The sequence below is a fragment of the Drosophila pseudoobscura genome, chromosome X (assembly GCF_009870125.1).
Source record: "Drosophila pseudoobscura strain MV-25-SWS-2005 chromosome X, UCI_Dpse_MV25, whole genome shotgun sequence".
NCBI classification, from domain to species: Eukaryota; Metazoa; Arthropoda; class Insecta; order Diptera; family Drosophilidae; genus Drosophila; species Drosophila pseudoobscura.
The window spans coordinates 2,434,652-2,449,458 of NC_046683.1; the positions used below are offsets into that span (position 1 = coordinate 2,434,652).

The 14,807-nt window shown below is 45.8% G+C and overlaps 2 protein-coding genes across 5 annotated transcripts in view; one reads left to right on the forward strand and one right to left on the reverse strand.

The window, feature by feature from the left end:
* fog (folded gastrulation) overlaps positions 1-11,318 on the reverse strand; it is a 33,278-nt gene extending 21,960 nt beyond the window's left edge. For both annotated transcript variants that reach the window (XM_001355664.4, XM_033385613.1), the window contains exon 1: positions 11,014-11,318. The gene's annotated coding sequence lies outside the window, so the exon portion shown is untranslated. The remainder of the gene's footprint in view (positions 1-11,013) is intronic.
* Positions 1-14,807, forward strand: part of LOC6902283 (chaoptin) — a 180,475-nt gene that overhangs the window by 140,306 nt on the left and 25,362 nt on the right. The gene's annotated exons all lie outside the window — the stretch shown is intronic.

Genomic DNA, 14,807 nt, shown 5'->3' on the forward strand with positions numbered 1-14,807 from the left:
GATACATCTACAATAGATGGGGAGATGTATCCGATGGGTGGCTTTGGCTGCCGCTGATTTGAGAATCAAACAAGTTTGACATTTCCAACAAACATTCAACGAGAGCAGAGCTCCCCTGCACGTGTATCCCACAGATACTCCCAGAGGAAAAAGATGATACTCCGAGGGGCACATGCACATGCAGATACAGATACAGATACTCTAAAGTTTAGATACAAGTCCGAAAAAGTGTTTATATGAATAGCAATTTGCATCCATCCGCCAGAGAGATTCGATTCCAGTTTCAGTTCCCCATTCCTCCCTTTACCACTCCATTCCATTCGATTCCATTCGATTCGGTTCCAGTTGTGGGCTGTTTTACGGGTCTTATGGGTGTCGTGTCTGTGGGAATAGGGCTCTGTATCTGTATCTGTATCTGTATCTGTATCTTTAGCTGGTATCTGTGTATCTGCTGGCCGAGTGAAAACTTGTCCCGCAATCAACTTGCGAATCAACGAAAGATCATTAAAATACAAATAAAAATGTGAGCCGCCGCCAAAAACAAGTTTAAAATGTCAAAAAACAAAAAAAAACTGTAAAAAAACAGCAACAATTGCTGCCGCTGCCGCTGGCTCTGCTGCAATATTGCATGTTGTTCCGTGGCGCCGCAAAGGCAACAAAAATCAAATTAGCGCCCAAACAGATCTTCCCCCCCACCCCAGGCACTGCCCTCGTGCCACTGCCCCCTGCCCAGGCCCCTGCCCCTTGCCTCTGAGTCTGACTGTTGCAATCGACATTCATTCATTCATTCATTCATTCATTCATTCGTTCATTCGTTCATTCCATATTTCTCGCGTTTCGATACCCTTTTAAGGGGCAGCGACAGGGTATATTACGATTCCTTTCACTCCCCCCAAAGGCTTCCCGATCTGAATCATTCATAGAGTGGGTTTTTCTATATTTTTTCTAGTTCTTTCCCTTCAATATCTCCATATTTTTGGTATTTTGTTGTAAATCGTAATCTGTTTTGGTTTTTAATAGGAAAATGCACCAGAATCCTTGATCTGCATCGGATGTGTCCTTTCGCTTATGGGTAATTTTGTACAGTGAATCAATGCTTCATTCGCATCCGGAGATGTGCCCGAATCTGAGGGACATTTGAGAGTATTTCTTTAAATATACAACGAACCTTTCTGGATAGCTCAGATCGGATCATAAATCATATTCTACCACAAGAACTCTATTATTTTCAAGGATATCTTCCATCTTTCTCGGCTTCCAATTGCTTCGGAGGTGCGTTCTTCTTTGACAGAGTCTTCTTTGAATCAGGAATCAAATGGCATCCAAATAGATCTCTCATGGCCATATCATACCCACTATACCATTATTATACTCCCTTATACGCCCCTGTATTACACTCCCGTACGATAGAGGGTATTTAGAGGGTCTGGGGTATATTCTAGGGTGTCGTCTTTCGTCAAAGCCCCCTTTTCTTTCTCTTTTCTCGTTTTTTGTGCTGTACTTTTTTATTGCTGTTCATAATTCGCGCTTATGCAAAAAATGTTTAAATTAAACGCAAGATTTCTTACTTGTTTTCTTCTTTTGGCAATAAAGCGGAACAGAGAGGGGGTGGCGGAGGGGGAGGGGGGGGAACGGAACAACTGCAGACAGACAGACAGAGAAAGAGGCGGAGAGACAGACAGCAATACTTGAAAGGCAAAAAGGCAGAAAGACATATAAATGATAATCATTATAAGTCCGTTAAAATTTATGAACAATGAAAACTTCAACGACCACAAAAATGCCAAAAGGGGAGGGGGTGGGGGAGTGGGGCAAAAGCGAGGGAACGTCAGTTGTGGAGGCAGGCGGCAGGAGGGGGGAAGTGCGACTAAAATTAATATTAAGATGACGACAATCGCAAAATTTGCATTCATTTGATAGTACAAAGCAAAATCCCATTGTAGCGACGATCGATGGCTAGAAGGGGGGGACATGGAGGGGGGGACTACGATCCATTCGCATTGGGATTCCTTTTTGAAGGCAAGATATTGGAGTCCCTCATGGAGTTGCCCGAAAAGATCGAATGGAAATATTCATTGGATTTATAGACAGAATTATTCACAAGTTCCATGATCAAGGAATAGGAAACGGTTTTGCTTTATTCGCAGGCCAAGAAACACTCAAAAGAAGCAAAAGAATATCGAAAATCAATCAAGGAGTCCATTTGCAGATCAGAGAATCGGGAAGAGAAGGAAGCTGGAGGCTGATTCAGTCTTGAACTCTGGCAATTGCAAAACAGATCCAAGAGATCCGCGAGAGACGAAATCCGCGACCAAGACATGATTAAAGCTCAATTAATTGCCTCGCGACGAGGCAGTAAGGCAAGGAGACAAGTGGCAGCAGAAGCCTCATCGACTGCGCTGCATTGCTGTCATCATCCATCCATCCATCCATCCACATCAAAACCATCATCAGCATTCAAAGACCAGGCCCCAGATGTCAGGGACAGCAGCCCGAAAACCCCAATGGAATATTCACACAGCGAGACGGAGACGGAGACAGAGACAGAGAACTTTGATCTGTCATGAAAGGGGAGCGGGGTGGGGGGGTGCCGAAGAGGGGTTACATCAGAGATGGAGGCGAGATGGATGGGAGGCAGCATCGGCTAAAGTCATCCAATCATTATCAACAATGCACGACAGACACGACATATAGGAGCCGACCCCCGACTGTAGTCCGTAGAGTTTTTTTATGGCAGAATGCAATCTGCTTTTGCTCCTTACTCTCCCGCTCTCTGCCTGTCCCTGTCCCTGTCCCAAACTGCTACACTCAGAGAAAACACTATCTACCGTATGTGTCTGTAGGGATAGTCGTGGCCTCGAGGAGGACCACATTCGAGCACGCTTTGGGTCATCGAATGAGGCCTTGAATGATGTTGATTCACTGTTCAGATTACCCCTAAGCGAAAGGACACATTCCATGGTAGAAATGGTAGAAAAACAACAATATATGGGGAAACCCTTAGGGGATACACAACGAGTGCCATTCCACTGGAGCCTTAAAAGTGTCCAAGTTTCTCGCAGTGTAGATTTGCTGCTGTTTTGCAGTGCTGATCGGTTCAATCGGAGGTCAATGTTCTCACGGGTTTCTGAATGTTTTTCGCACAATATTTCAACAATATTTCTATTCTATTTTATTTTGTTTTTGCTCTCTCTCGGTCTCTCTCGGTCTCTGTGTGACTCTCTGATCTCTGTCTCTGTCTGCTTGTGGCATATACTGTCTCTTTCCCTCACACTTCGAAAGAGTCATTAAACTTTCTATGGATTTCCTTATCAATGTTGTTGCCTGCTGGCTGCTGGCTGCTGCCTGCCACCGTTCTTGGCTGCATGTTGCAGCTGCATCGCATCATTAGTTGAATGATTTTGAATGTGGAGCATCTATTGGATGCTTGATCGCATCTCACGTTCCCTGGAGGAGAAGGGGCAGGGCAGGGCTGGGCCAGGGGCTGGGCTAGGGGCTGGGCCAGGGGCAGGGACTCCACTGGACCTACTCTGTTTTACTGTTTTCTGGATTCGTGATCCAACAGCTGCCCTACCCCTGCCCCCGGCCCCGTCCCCGGCCCCCGCGGTGGCTGCCTCTTGTGCTTGTGCCCTGTGTTTAGTCAGCAGTCATCATCAATTCAATTGCTTGGACCACAAAATCATTGACAGCGCAAAAGTTAACAACTAGCAACACAATGCCCCTGTCCCCCTGCCGTGTCCCCCTGCCCCCTCGTTGTTGCAGCATCAGCATGTCAGCGCATTCGTGGTCACACGACCCCCCGCCTCCGCCTCCTCCTCCGCCTCCAGGGCGCCATCATTGGGGGGGTTCATGGGAATCCGCTCCAGAAGATGCCACACACAGCAGCAACGGCAGCAGCAGCAGCAGCAGCAGAAGCAGCAACAACTGTTGCAGCTGCAGCAAACTTTGGCCCCGCTTTGGACGCTGGCATTGGCGTGGGTGCCATGCCACACAGATCGGGGGAATGGGGCACGGGGCATGGGGCACGGGGGGTGCTGCTGCTGCTGCTGCTGTTGCTAGCATTTCGCTGTCGCAACAAATTTTAATACATTTCTCACATGATTTCAACGAATCGTTGGTGCCGCTGCTGTTGCAAGTGTTTCGTGTCCCATTGTTTGGAGTCTCGTGGGGGCCCTTTGGCGGTTGGATCTGGTTCTGGCTCCGCTGTCAGTCGGTCATGTTGCATGCCATTATGCCACTACAACATGTGCGTTGCATCCCCACCGCCACCATCCGCGACTGAAAATGCAAATAATCATGCATCACATGCGATGAGGCACACGGGCAGGGGCGGGGGCGGGGGCGGGGGCAGTGGCTGGGGCAGAGATCCCACAGAACACCATCGTGTCCTATGTGATGGAGTTCTCCAAAGTTCCACAAGCTCCCCCCCAAACGAAGGAAGGTGGAAGGTGGGTTTTTACGGATCCCATGGATTCCATACTCGTATCATTCATTGCACTCATTCAGAGAACCCCAAATTCATTCGACTTATATCGCTTTCGATTTGTAACTCTACACAGAGAGAAAAAATCACTGAAACTATTATATATCTCTCTATAACTATTCAAATCGTTATTCCAATATTTCTTTTACTAGCGTGGAAATTGTAAAAAGAAAAGCTGTTTTCCCCTCAACTTTGACATTAATATAATTTTTTTTTTTTAATTTTTAATTGAAATTATTTTTGAAAATTATATTTCTATATTAATAGAAAATTTTAGTTATATTTCTATTATATTTTATATAATATTTATATTTAAAAAAAAAATTATTTCAGAACTAAAAAAAATATTTTTTACTATCAGATTAAATATATTCACATTTCCCATGTCGTACATTTATGTTTGTTTCAAAGTGAATTATATTTAATTTTAAACATTTCCGAATATTTAATTGAAGTCGAGACCTGCTTTTTCCCTATGCTTTGTTTTTCTGGTGAAATATGAAACAATTCTCCAAATATTTCCAACATTTCAACGATTTCCACGGGCTATATCCACCGATATCTGTTTCTATCATTTCTCTGTTGTTGAATCTCCCCTTAAAGTTCTCCAAAGTCGTGTTTTTATGCGCAAAACCTTTAAAATGTATCAACATTTGATGGCTGTTTATTTTCTACCTCTCTCTAGCCCTCTGGCCCTCTCTCTCTCTTGCTCTCTCTCTCTCTGTGGTGGTTTTCCATCATTTTCATGATTGTGTTTTGGTAATTTTTTGCCGGTCGCTTGTAATAAGCTCATCATTGGCTTATGTTGCTGTTTGTTTGTTTGTTGGTTGGTTTGTTGTTGCCAGTTTCATTGTTGTTGCTGTGGCAGTCTCTCTGTTGTGTTCTGCACGCCCTCGGGGGCCACGCTCGGGCTCCCTTCCACTCCTCGGTGGCTGGTGGCTGCGTTGTTGTCGCTGTCATAAAATGAAAAACCCCAAAACGTGCAACATACTGCATAATAAACAACTGCAACAACAGCACAAAAGAAGCAGCAGCGGCAGCGGCAGCGGCAGCAATGGCAACACTGGCTGCACCAGGCGGCAACCCTGGGCTACAACAACAACAAGAGATATGGCAACACTGGCTTAACAACACTGCGGCAACACTACACTACACGGAATACGAGGGCATAAACAAGTACAAAATATCAGAGAACAACAGAAACAACAGAAAAAAGGAGACCAATAGAAGGAGAGGATAACGAGAGAGAGAGGGGGGGGGGGGGATAAAGAGTGGGTGGGACATCCACATATGATATGAAAATATGCCAAAAAGCCACCGGAAAAGCGAGAGAATTGTCAAACCCCAAAAAACATGGCACGGGATACCGCAGAACAGCTGTAACCCTCCTCCCAGCCCCAACGCCTGTGCCCCCCTTGCCACAACTCCAACAACAACAACAACAACAACAATTATAATAGTTACACCAACAACTACGGCCCCGCGAAAAGTTGCCATGTAAAATGTGATGCCTGAGGGCGGCAGAGAGGGGGTGGAGATGGGGAGGCGGAGCTGGAGGCCTCTGGCAGAAGGAGGAGCTCAAAGAACGTGTCAGAAGTGGTGGAAGAGAATGGACACTGGCACTGGCACTGGGTCCGGTCCGGTCCGGTCCGTCTGAGGGCAAAGCGATGGCATTGTCCGAAAACATATGCTTTCACACCATGCCCCAAATGCCCCACCTGCCCCGCCGGCAACCGTGGCACCCAAACACGAACAAGCATGTGGGAAAGCGATGAACAGCTTTGCATACAGACCCCACAAAATTGTCAAAGTTCTGCTGCGAATCGGATTCTGAAACCATGGAAAAAGAGGAACATTTGTGCGGCTGTGGAGTGAATGATTGAGTGTTTGAGTGAGGAATATGCTGAAATATTGGAGATGGATATCAAATGTTGTGTTTCAAGAGTTCATTCTTCATTAAGGAAGGCTTCGTCTGTGAATAACAACTGGCATTCATGCCATAAATGAATGATTACCCATTTCAGAGCAGGGTTTCTGTGGGTGGAAATGCAAATGAAATGAATAAAAGAATGAATGTTTCAGCAAAAGAATGCATTTTTTACCCCACGAAAGGGCACTCATTTGTGTCTCTCATGGATGTACATTTGATGCAAGTTTGATGCAAGTTTGATGTACGTTTGAAAAGTACTCAATTCAATAAATAAATAACAGATAGATCTTAGGAATCGCGACTCTCTTTAGTGGTGGGTTCTATATTCGCCATATTTCGTTCATTTATTCAATGCATTCACTCTTCATTTACCATGAATCACCCAAAAGAATCACGAATGCTATTGCATCCTGTCATTCGATTATTTGTTGTCGCCTGGACATGGCCCCGGCCCCGGCTCCGGCGCTGACATCGGCTGACTGGGACCCTGCCACACACTGTGTGTGGCAGCAACAACCACTGACCCCCGCCCCCCGTCCCCGTCCTCTTTGCTGCTGCTGCATTTTGGCTCTCGTTTTCCACAAACAGGAAAATTAAGTGCTTGTCACATTTGCGGTTGCGGACACCGTTTAATTTTCTGTCTATTTTTATGCACCTATGGCACCTATGGCACCTCTGACCTATGGCACCTATTCGACCTCTGTCCCTCTGTCCCCTGTGCTGCTGCTTACAACGCATGAAAAATAAAAAATAATTAAATCATTTATCCAAAAAGGAAAGAAAAAGAGAGAAGAGGCAGCGGCAGCGGCAGAGGGGAAAATAGAAATGAAAACGGAAAGGCGGAATATAAAATGTGTAATAAAGTGTAATAAAAAAGAATTGTAAGCGGAAGCAGAAGCGGCACCAGCGGCAGCGACGCATTCAACTGGAACGCGACTGCGGAACGGAAGAAGGTGGCGGCGGCGACTCCCCCTTGGCCCCCTTAGCCCCCCAGGCCCCCCTCATCCGGGCTTCTTGCGTACTCTCAAGGGGAGGCTCCAACCAGAACTGAAGGCAGGAACAGGAATCATCATCATCATCGTCGTCGTCGTAAGGAAGCCCGACAAACAGACAGACGGACAGAAAGAGAGAAAGGCTAATCCTCTCTCTCTCTCTCTCTCTCTCTCCTGCTGCAAGTCGAAAATTTAGATACACTTGAAGGTTCATTGGGATCCAGGTACGATCAGGCATTATTCTCGGAATGATCCAACGCCCAAAGAACTAAGCCTTTCTTCATTCGTTCGATGATTCCATTCGAATCCGGGTAGCGAGCGATGCCTAAAGATACAACTAATATATCGTTATAGATAGTGGGGTGGTTCCAAGTGCTGCCCCACAGCCGCAATACTCTACACAGGAAAGGGTATGCCTGGCCATGGCCCGTAATGGGTATCGACTGGGGGAGGTACTAGGGGGAAACGGGGGAACCGGGGCAGGGGACTCTGGAGTGGAGTGGAGTGGAGGCTTCAAACAAGAACAATAAAAAATCGCATTGTAATAGCGGCAATGGGGGCAGACGGATGGGGCGGTGGGGACCGTGCACCTGTGCGTGTGGAAGGGGCAGGTAGAAGCCAGAGAGGCCCCTCGTTGGTGGGGCAGGCGGCAGGGAGGCGTTTGTACGGCGGCCAAAAACTGATTACTACTTCCGCTTGCCCCCCAAACAAGATCCGTGTGGCAGTGGCAGTGGCAGTGGCTGTGGCAACAACAGCAATAACCACAAAAGCGTAACATGCGCTCTGCCACAATCAGAGTCACTGTCTCTCGCTCTGCCCCCGTGCTACCTGGAGGCACCACCTGTTTCGTCGACACTTTGACGCTTCGCTGGTTTTAGGCGGTCGGTCCCGTGCTACGCGTTTGACTTCGACGATGACTCAGCCACAGCGCCCACCGAACCCAGGCCCTTGCCCCTCGCCACCCCGTCCCATCCCATCCCACACATGTCCCTCATCTGCACCTGCCCCAAACCCCGGCCCCGCCCCCGCCCCTGCTTCATGGTTAAATAACCCACGGGGCAGCGAGGGGAGGCAAGCAGAAGCAGAAGAGCAGACCTGTGAAACGCTACGTGGCACATGCGATGGAAAAGCGAGGCAGAGACGGCGGCGCGTGGAGGGAGGAGGCAGCCAACTCTAACGGCAACACGAAGTGCCCGCCTTATTAGCCAAAAAAACACAAAGAGAAAAACAAAAAGGAAAAAAAGAAAAACGTGCTCAACAAGTGAATAAATGAATGAATACTTTGAATATTCCACAGAATCCCCCTGTAGGCATTCAATCGCTTCAATCGATAATCATTTTCCTTCTGGCTCTGTCCGCTCTGTCCGAATCGAATCTATCTTTACTGTTTCTCGGAAGCGAAGCACTCATCTGTGGGCGATCGCCATTTTCGCGGAGTATTAAGTGGGAAAATGAAGGAAAATTCCAATGCAAACACAGCGTTTTCGGGGTCCCAGGCACGTACCACCGCAAGAGGCACCGCACCGCTTCAAGGGATATATTCATTCGAAACATTCATCCCCTCCATTCATTGCTCTTTTGACCATTTGAATGCCGAAATGCTGGACAGCCGCCTGCAAATAGAATTTCGTGATGTATTCGTTTATTTTTCGACGGTTGTCGGATTTCATTTCACGTGGGTGCTGGGTGCTGGGTGCTGATTGCGGGGTGCGGGTGCCCCTCTAGCCATTCAATTATCGTGCCCCATCACCCATCACCCATTCCAATCCATCCATTTGAGTGCGCCCCTCGTGCTCGTGCCCCTGTTTGCAACACTTTCTAATGCCTTTAATGACTTTTGAACTTCAAATTTCGGTGTGGTGTGGTGTGGATTTTGTGGCACTTCGGATGTCAACAATTTTCGAGGGTTGCCGCTTGGTTGAATGCAATTATTTTCGGCTTTTATGCGGGAATCTGCTTTACTGTTTCGAGGGATTCCTCCTCTCTCCTCCTCCCTCTCCCTCTCCGTTCTAACGGAAGTGATCGCTTGATCGGTGAGCCACCGGTGGCACTGATAGAGTATCACTCTATATACATATGTACATATGTATGTTATGTCTGCGAGTGACATCATCTTCAGCATCATACACTCGTAGAACCCATCTCCATGGAACCCATCTGACGATCGTCATGTGATGATCGTTTTGTTGTTTTCGCAAATGCTCGAAAATTTCAGGGCTGATAAGATACCGCGCAAAACGGGGTCAAATGGGGTCAATCATCAGCCCCAGAATTGGGCAGGCAACTCTTCTCTTGATTGGGAATATTGGATTGGATTCCCATGTGCATTTTGAATGGAAATATTCCAAAAATTCAAGAAAATACGGAATACAACTCGGGGATTATTCCTAGGGATTCATTTGTGGTACGAACTTTGTGGATTGTGGATGCTGTGTGGAAGCAGTGTTAGATCACATGGTATGGGTTCTCGATCATGGATTGCTTTCCCTTTCGGTCATTGTGGACGGTCTACGTATATGGCTATGGATCCCGAGCGGATCATTGGATCGGATATGCGCCACCAAAGGCTCTGAAGAATTCATATGCGTATGTGCAGTGGATTGTGGTTTTAATGAGAATCAGAGATTGAGATAAAAGCTATTTTTGTTCGTGATTCGTTCTATCTTAAGCTTCCAAAGTACCATTCCGACTAAAGTTTGTTGGGAAATTGAAAAATTCCAGCCTTCAAAGCATCAAAGCCACACAAACACCACGATATGTGGCTACCCTTCCCATTTAGATAGCCTTTAAACGATTCGTTTCACTCAGTCCATTGACCTTTCCCAATAGCCACGACCTGCATGGAATCAGAGGATCAAAACCCCAGGATCCCTGCAAGTCCTCGCATTTTCCCATACAATTAGGCCACAGCCATAGCCATAGCCATAGCCATAGCCATAGCCACAGCCGTCAGAAGGTCAACATCGGGCCACAGCGGGAGGGAAAACCATCGTCGCGGATAAGCCCACCATCAGCCCTCCAAATGATATGAAATACGAGGCACACGCAAAACCCAGAAAATACCGAAAAAAAAATACATACATTTCATTTAAGACTCGCCCAAAATCCGCCTTCGGATCCGAGTTCGGATTCGCATTCGAGGCGTAAAGAAATTTCGCCTGCCTTTGGTTTCAATTGAATTTGCATTAAAAACATGTTTCATCCAGCGAAAAGGAGAAAAACAAAAACCAATAAAAAGAAGAGAATTATAAAAAACACACATAATGGCAGTGAAATAAAATATAAAACAAGGGAGAAAGATGAATCAACTATGGAGGATCGAGGCGGGAAATACCCTATGAATGAAGATCACTTAGGGAGGGGAGAGTCGCGGTATTGAAATACCTACTAATTGTTGGATTAACTGGGAAAAAAAAGACTATTTGCGGTGAGATAAAGCCTAGACATAAGTTTTCTTAAAGGAAGATCTAGAGCCAGGGAGCACCATCAGAACATGGTACAAAAGGTTCCTTTTTGTGGGTAGAGCACAGACAGACAGGGGGTGGGTGCCATGCCACCTCTGTTGGGGCCTCTTTATAGGGTATAATTATGCGTATAGTTCCACTTACTTTTTCTGTGGTTTTATATCCCGCGCGCGAAACGAGAAAGATCTCCCTGCCGTCCGCGTGCTTTTGCTTTTGCTTTTGCTTTTGCTTTTACGTTGCTCTTCTGCCTTTGCTCTCTCTCTCTCCGCTCTTTCGTTGTTGTTTTTATCTTTCACTCTTTTGTCGTTGGTGTGTTTTTGTTTTTGTTATTGTTGTATTTGGCTTTTGTGGGTTAATACCAAATTATTGTAAAAATAAATTAGCATATATATAAATATTGAACACAAATTTTGATTTTGATTTTGTATCGGATTCGGATTTGGATTTTCGGTTCGCTTTTTGTTCTTTTTGTTCTCGCTCTAAAAAACACACACTTCTCTGTCGTAGTTGTTGTTTTTGTTTTTGTTTTTTATTGGAACTATCTGGTTTGGTCCGGACTCGAAGTCCGTATTTGAATATCGATCTAAAATTTGTTTAATTATCTCGGTGGACCTCCTCCTCGGGGGGCTGCTGCCGCTGCTGCTGCTGCTGCTGGGGGCTGCCTCGGCTTTCATTTTATGGCCGATGCGGCGGCAGCTTTTGTGGCCTCTGTCGCTATCATTATGACACGCACTGTAACTGTAACACTGTAACAGGTGCCTCGCCCGCTCCACTCACTCACATGGCGCACGCACACTGCCGCACAAAAGTACGCTCGCTCCTCGCTGAAGGGGTATTCACGCGGTATTCACACGGTATTCGTTCACAAAGAAACAAGACACACACTCACTCACAAAAAAAATGCGAAATAAATTGAATTCGTGTTGCACAGTGCACAGTGGGACAAGAACAACAAATAACTGTGGGAGAAATTAGAGAGCAAAACAAACAAAAAATGATTAGAATTATTTATCTGAAGATCTGAAGCACTTTATGGAAGGGAACTTCCGAAAACACTCGATAGTTTTTTGAATTACACTTTTTTGTTAAAAAAAAATAGGGTTCGACTATTGAGGCTTAGTTATTGTTCATTGTTGAAGATTGTGTTCGTATATTAGAGTCGGTTCTATCGGTCCTAAGAGCCACAGCATGCACAACAATATTTCCCAACATCCCGTACATTCCCCATACATCATCGGTATACAAATACAATATACATAATATATATATGTATTTTATGTTTTTCTTTTTGTTTCCCTTCATACAGATATCGCGGGAGTGGAGTCTTTCTTCTATTTTGTTTCCCTCCTCCTCTCTTTTGAGTCTACTCATTCTTCGGTCACAATTTTTTTGAATACGGGAATCGGGTCAAACATACATAGTTCTGCTTCTGTTTCTGTTTCGTATCGTATCGTATCGAACGCAATCCAATTCCACGACAAAAGAGAAATGCACACGGAAAAGCGTTTTATTCGAAACGAAGAAATGTACTCGGAATCGTTTTTGTTTTTTTTTTTTTGGCGCGCCGCACGAACTCGAACTCCTCTCCGCCGCAGCAGAAGAGATCATGAATTATTGAAGAATGGATGATATTAATGTTTTATTTGAAAAATGCACGTTCTGGCCGATTGCACATGTCTCTCTGTCTCTCTCCTTCTCTCTTTTCTTGTTCCGAAAAACGAAAAAGAAACAGAAATAGAAATGGAAATGGAAATGGATTGTGGATCTCATCCTCCTCTCCTCTCCTCTTTCTATGGGAAGCACTTGCTGTTGCTGTTGTTGTTATTATTGTTGGCTGTGGCTGTGGCTGCTTGGATCTCTCCCTCTCCCCCTCCTCTGGCAGATCGCACGCCTGCGCACGCACCGTTACCGTTAAACGTTCACAGTTGCTGTTTATGGTTGTTTATTAGCAACAAACACTCGACAATATGTGTGTGTGTATTTGCTGTTGTTTCATTTTTCGCGGCCCGAGAAAGATTGAGGCGGGCAAGGCCGTGCATTTCCCATACGATCGGTTCGGTCGCTGCTCGCGCCCTACGTCACAAACACCGTAAATGTTGCCCATGCAACAGAAATGTTGCTGGAAGTCCGCACTCATGTTGCTCGGGTAAACCTGTTGCACTGCTAGGCATTTGTCGAGTACGGAGTACTGGGATACCCTATACCTCTCTGCTGAGCTGCCTTAAAAATAATGGGGAAAATAACAAGAGACTAATTTCGTGCCCATATACATAGAACATATGTAATCCTGTACTACCCTTCTTCCGTCTTCTTGGAATGTGGCCCACTTCATGTTGCTGGAAACACGCAAAGCACAAGGGGCATTAGCAGAACGTGATGGTGCTTGGCAACATTTGGCACGGCTCCGACGTGTTGCTAAGCGCCACCTCGTTGTTGCAATACCCCACTGATCGCACATAAAGTGTGGCGCAACATTTCAGACGCGTTAGATGGTGGCATTCGATCGCAAGGCATAAATAAGCGAGGTAAGGTGTTTCCCAAAGATCGAAGATGCACTGAAAAAAAAAAATAATTTCTAAGTAAAAACTGGAAAATTCATGGTATTTTTCGATGAAATTGGGTTTTCTTTGTGAAACTGAAAACTGGACTCTTCCCGAGTTCTCTTCGGACCTGCCCGTGCGACTAAGGCATGAATGGGGAGTGCGTGCGGATGATTAATGACCCTATGAGAAATGCATTGTCGACTGGTCGCCCTCTCTCTCTTTTTAGGGAATTTACATAGAGACACGAACACGATTTCCATGGTTTATCTTTGGTTTTCGGTTTTCGGTTTTTGGGTAATTCTTTTGGTAAATTTCCATTGACATTCGGTTTTCGGTTATCCGAAATTTGGTTTTATTTTTGAGAAATTTTCTATTTCTATTTTGAATTTTCTGTGTGGGGTTTTGTGTCTGAGGTCAGGGGACAGACCGGACGGGACCGCCTGGTGGGAATATTTCACTCTTGGGTGACAAGTGCACGATACGATCCCCCCACTCTAAACGAACGAAAGAAAATTTCTTTAGAGGCAGTACCAGAGAAAGGAATATCCAAAAGCTTTGGCTTCTGGTCTGTTCTGTTTTGGCAAATTGTATTTCACGCCACTTTTAATTAGCCGCCCCCACTCGAGCGTTGTTTGGGCCCCACATAATGGCCAATTAGGCCCCGCACTTGGCCGGAACCCCGAATGCGGATCGGGGAATGGGCAAACGGGGATGGGATGCGCTTATGGGGCTCATCTCTCGCGCGGCCGGCTCTCGGTTGACTTTTGAGTGGTCAAGTGCGTGTCTCTGGAACTTGGGAGACTGGCACTGGTGCTGGTGCTGGCCTTTCCCTTTCCCCCCAAAATACAAGACAAAAATAAAACTCCAAACAAATTAAAAATACAATCCAAAAAGAGCCGAAAGAGAAAAAAATTCAACAGTTGTTGGTACTTTTCCTTCTTCTTTGGCATCTCGGGCATTGGCTTGGAGTTGGACTTCTTGGCTGCTGTTGTTTTTGTGTGTTTTGTGTTGTATTTTTTGGTGCTTTAAGTGAAATCAATTAAAAAATTTCTTTGTCTTTCGAATGTTTTCCTTCTGCTGCTGGCCCTGGCTCCCTTCCTTCCCTGCGTCCCTGCGTCCCTGCGTCCCTCTTCTTGGAGCCAGCCCCCCTTCGAGTGGCATTTGGAATTTTCAATGGAAATTAATTTCTTTTTACATTTCTTTACAGTCTTCTGTTGTTCCCCCTCCCCCTCCCTTCCTCATCATCTTCTACTCTTCATCTTGCTAATCATTTTCACTTTTACTTCTCTCCCTCTCTCCCCCTTTCCCCCTTTCCCTCTTGGCCACTCTCTTAATGTTCTCGTTTTCACTTTCCGAACAAGTTTTTTTTTCGGTCTGGAGATTTTGCTGGAAAAA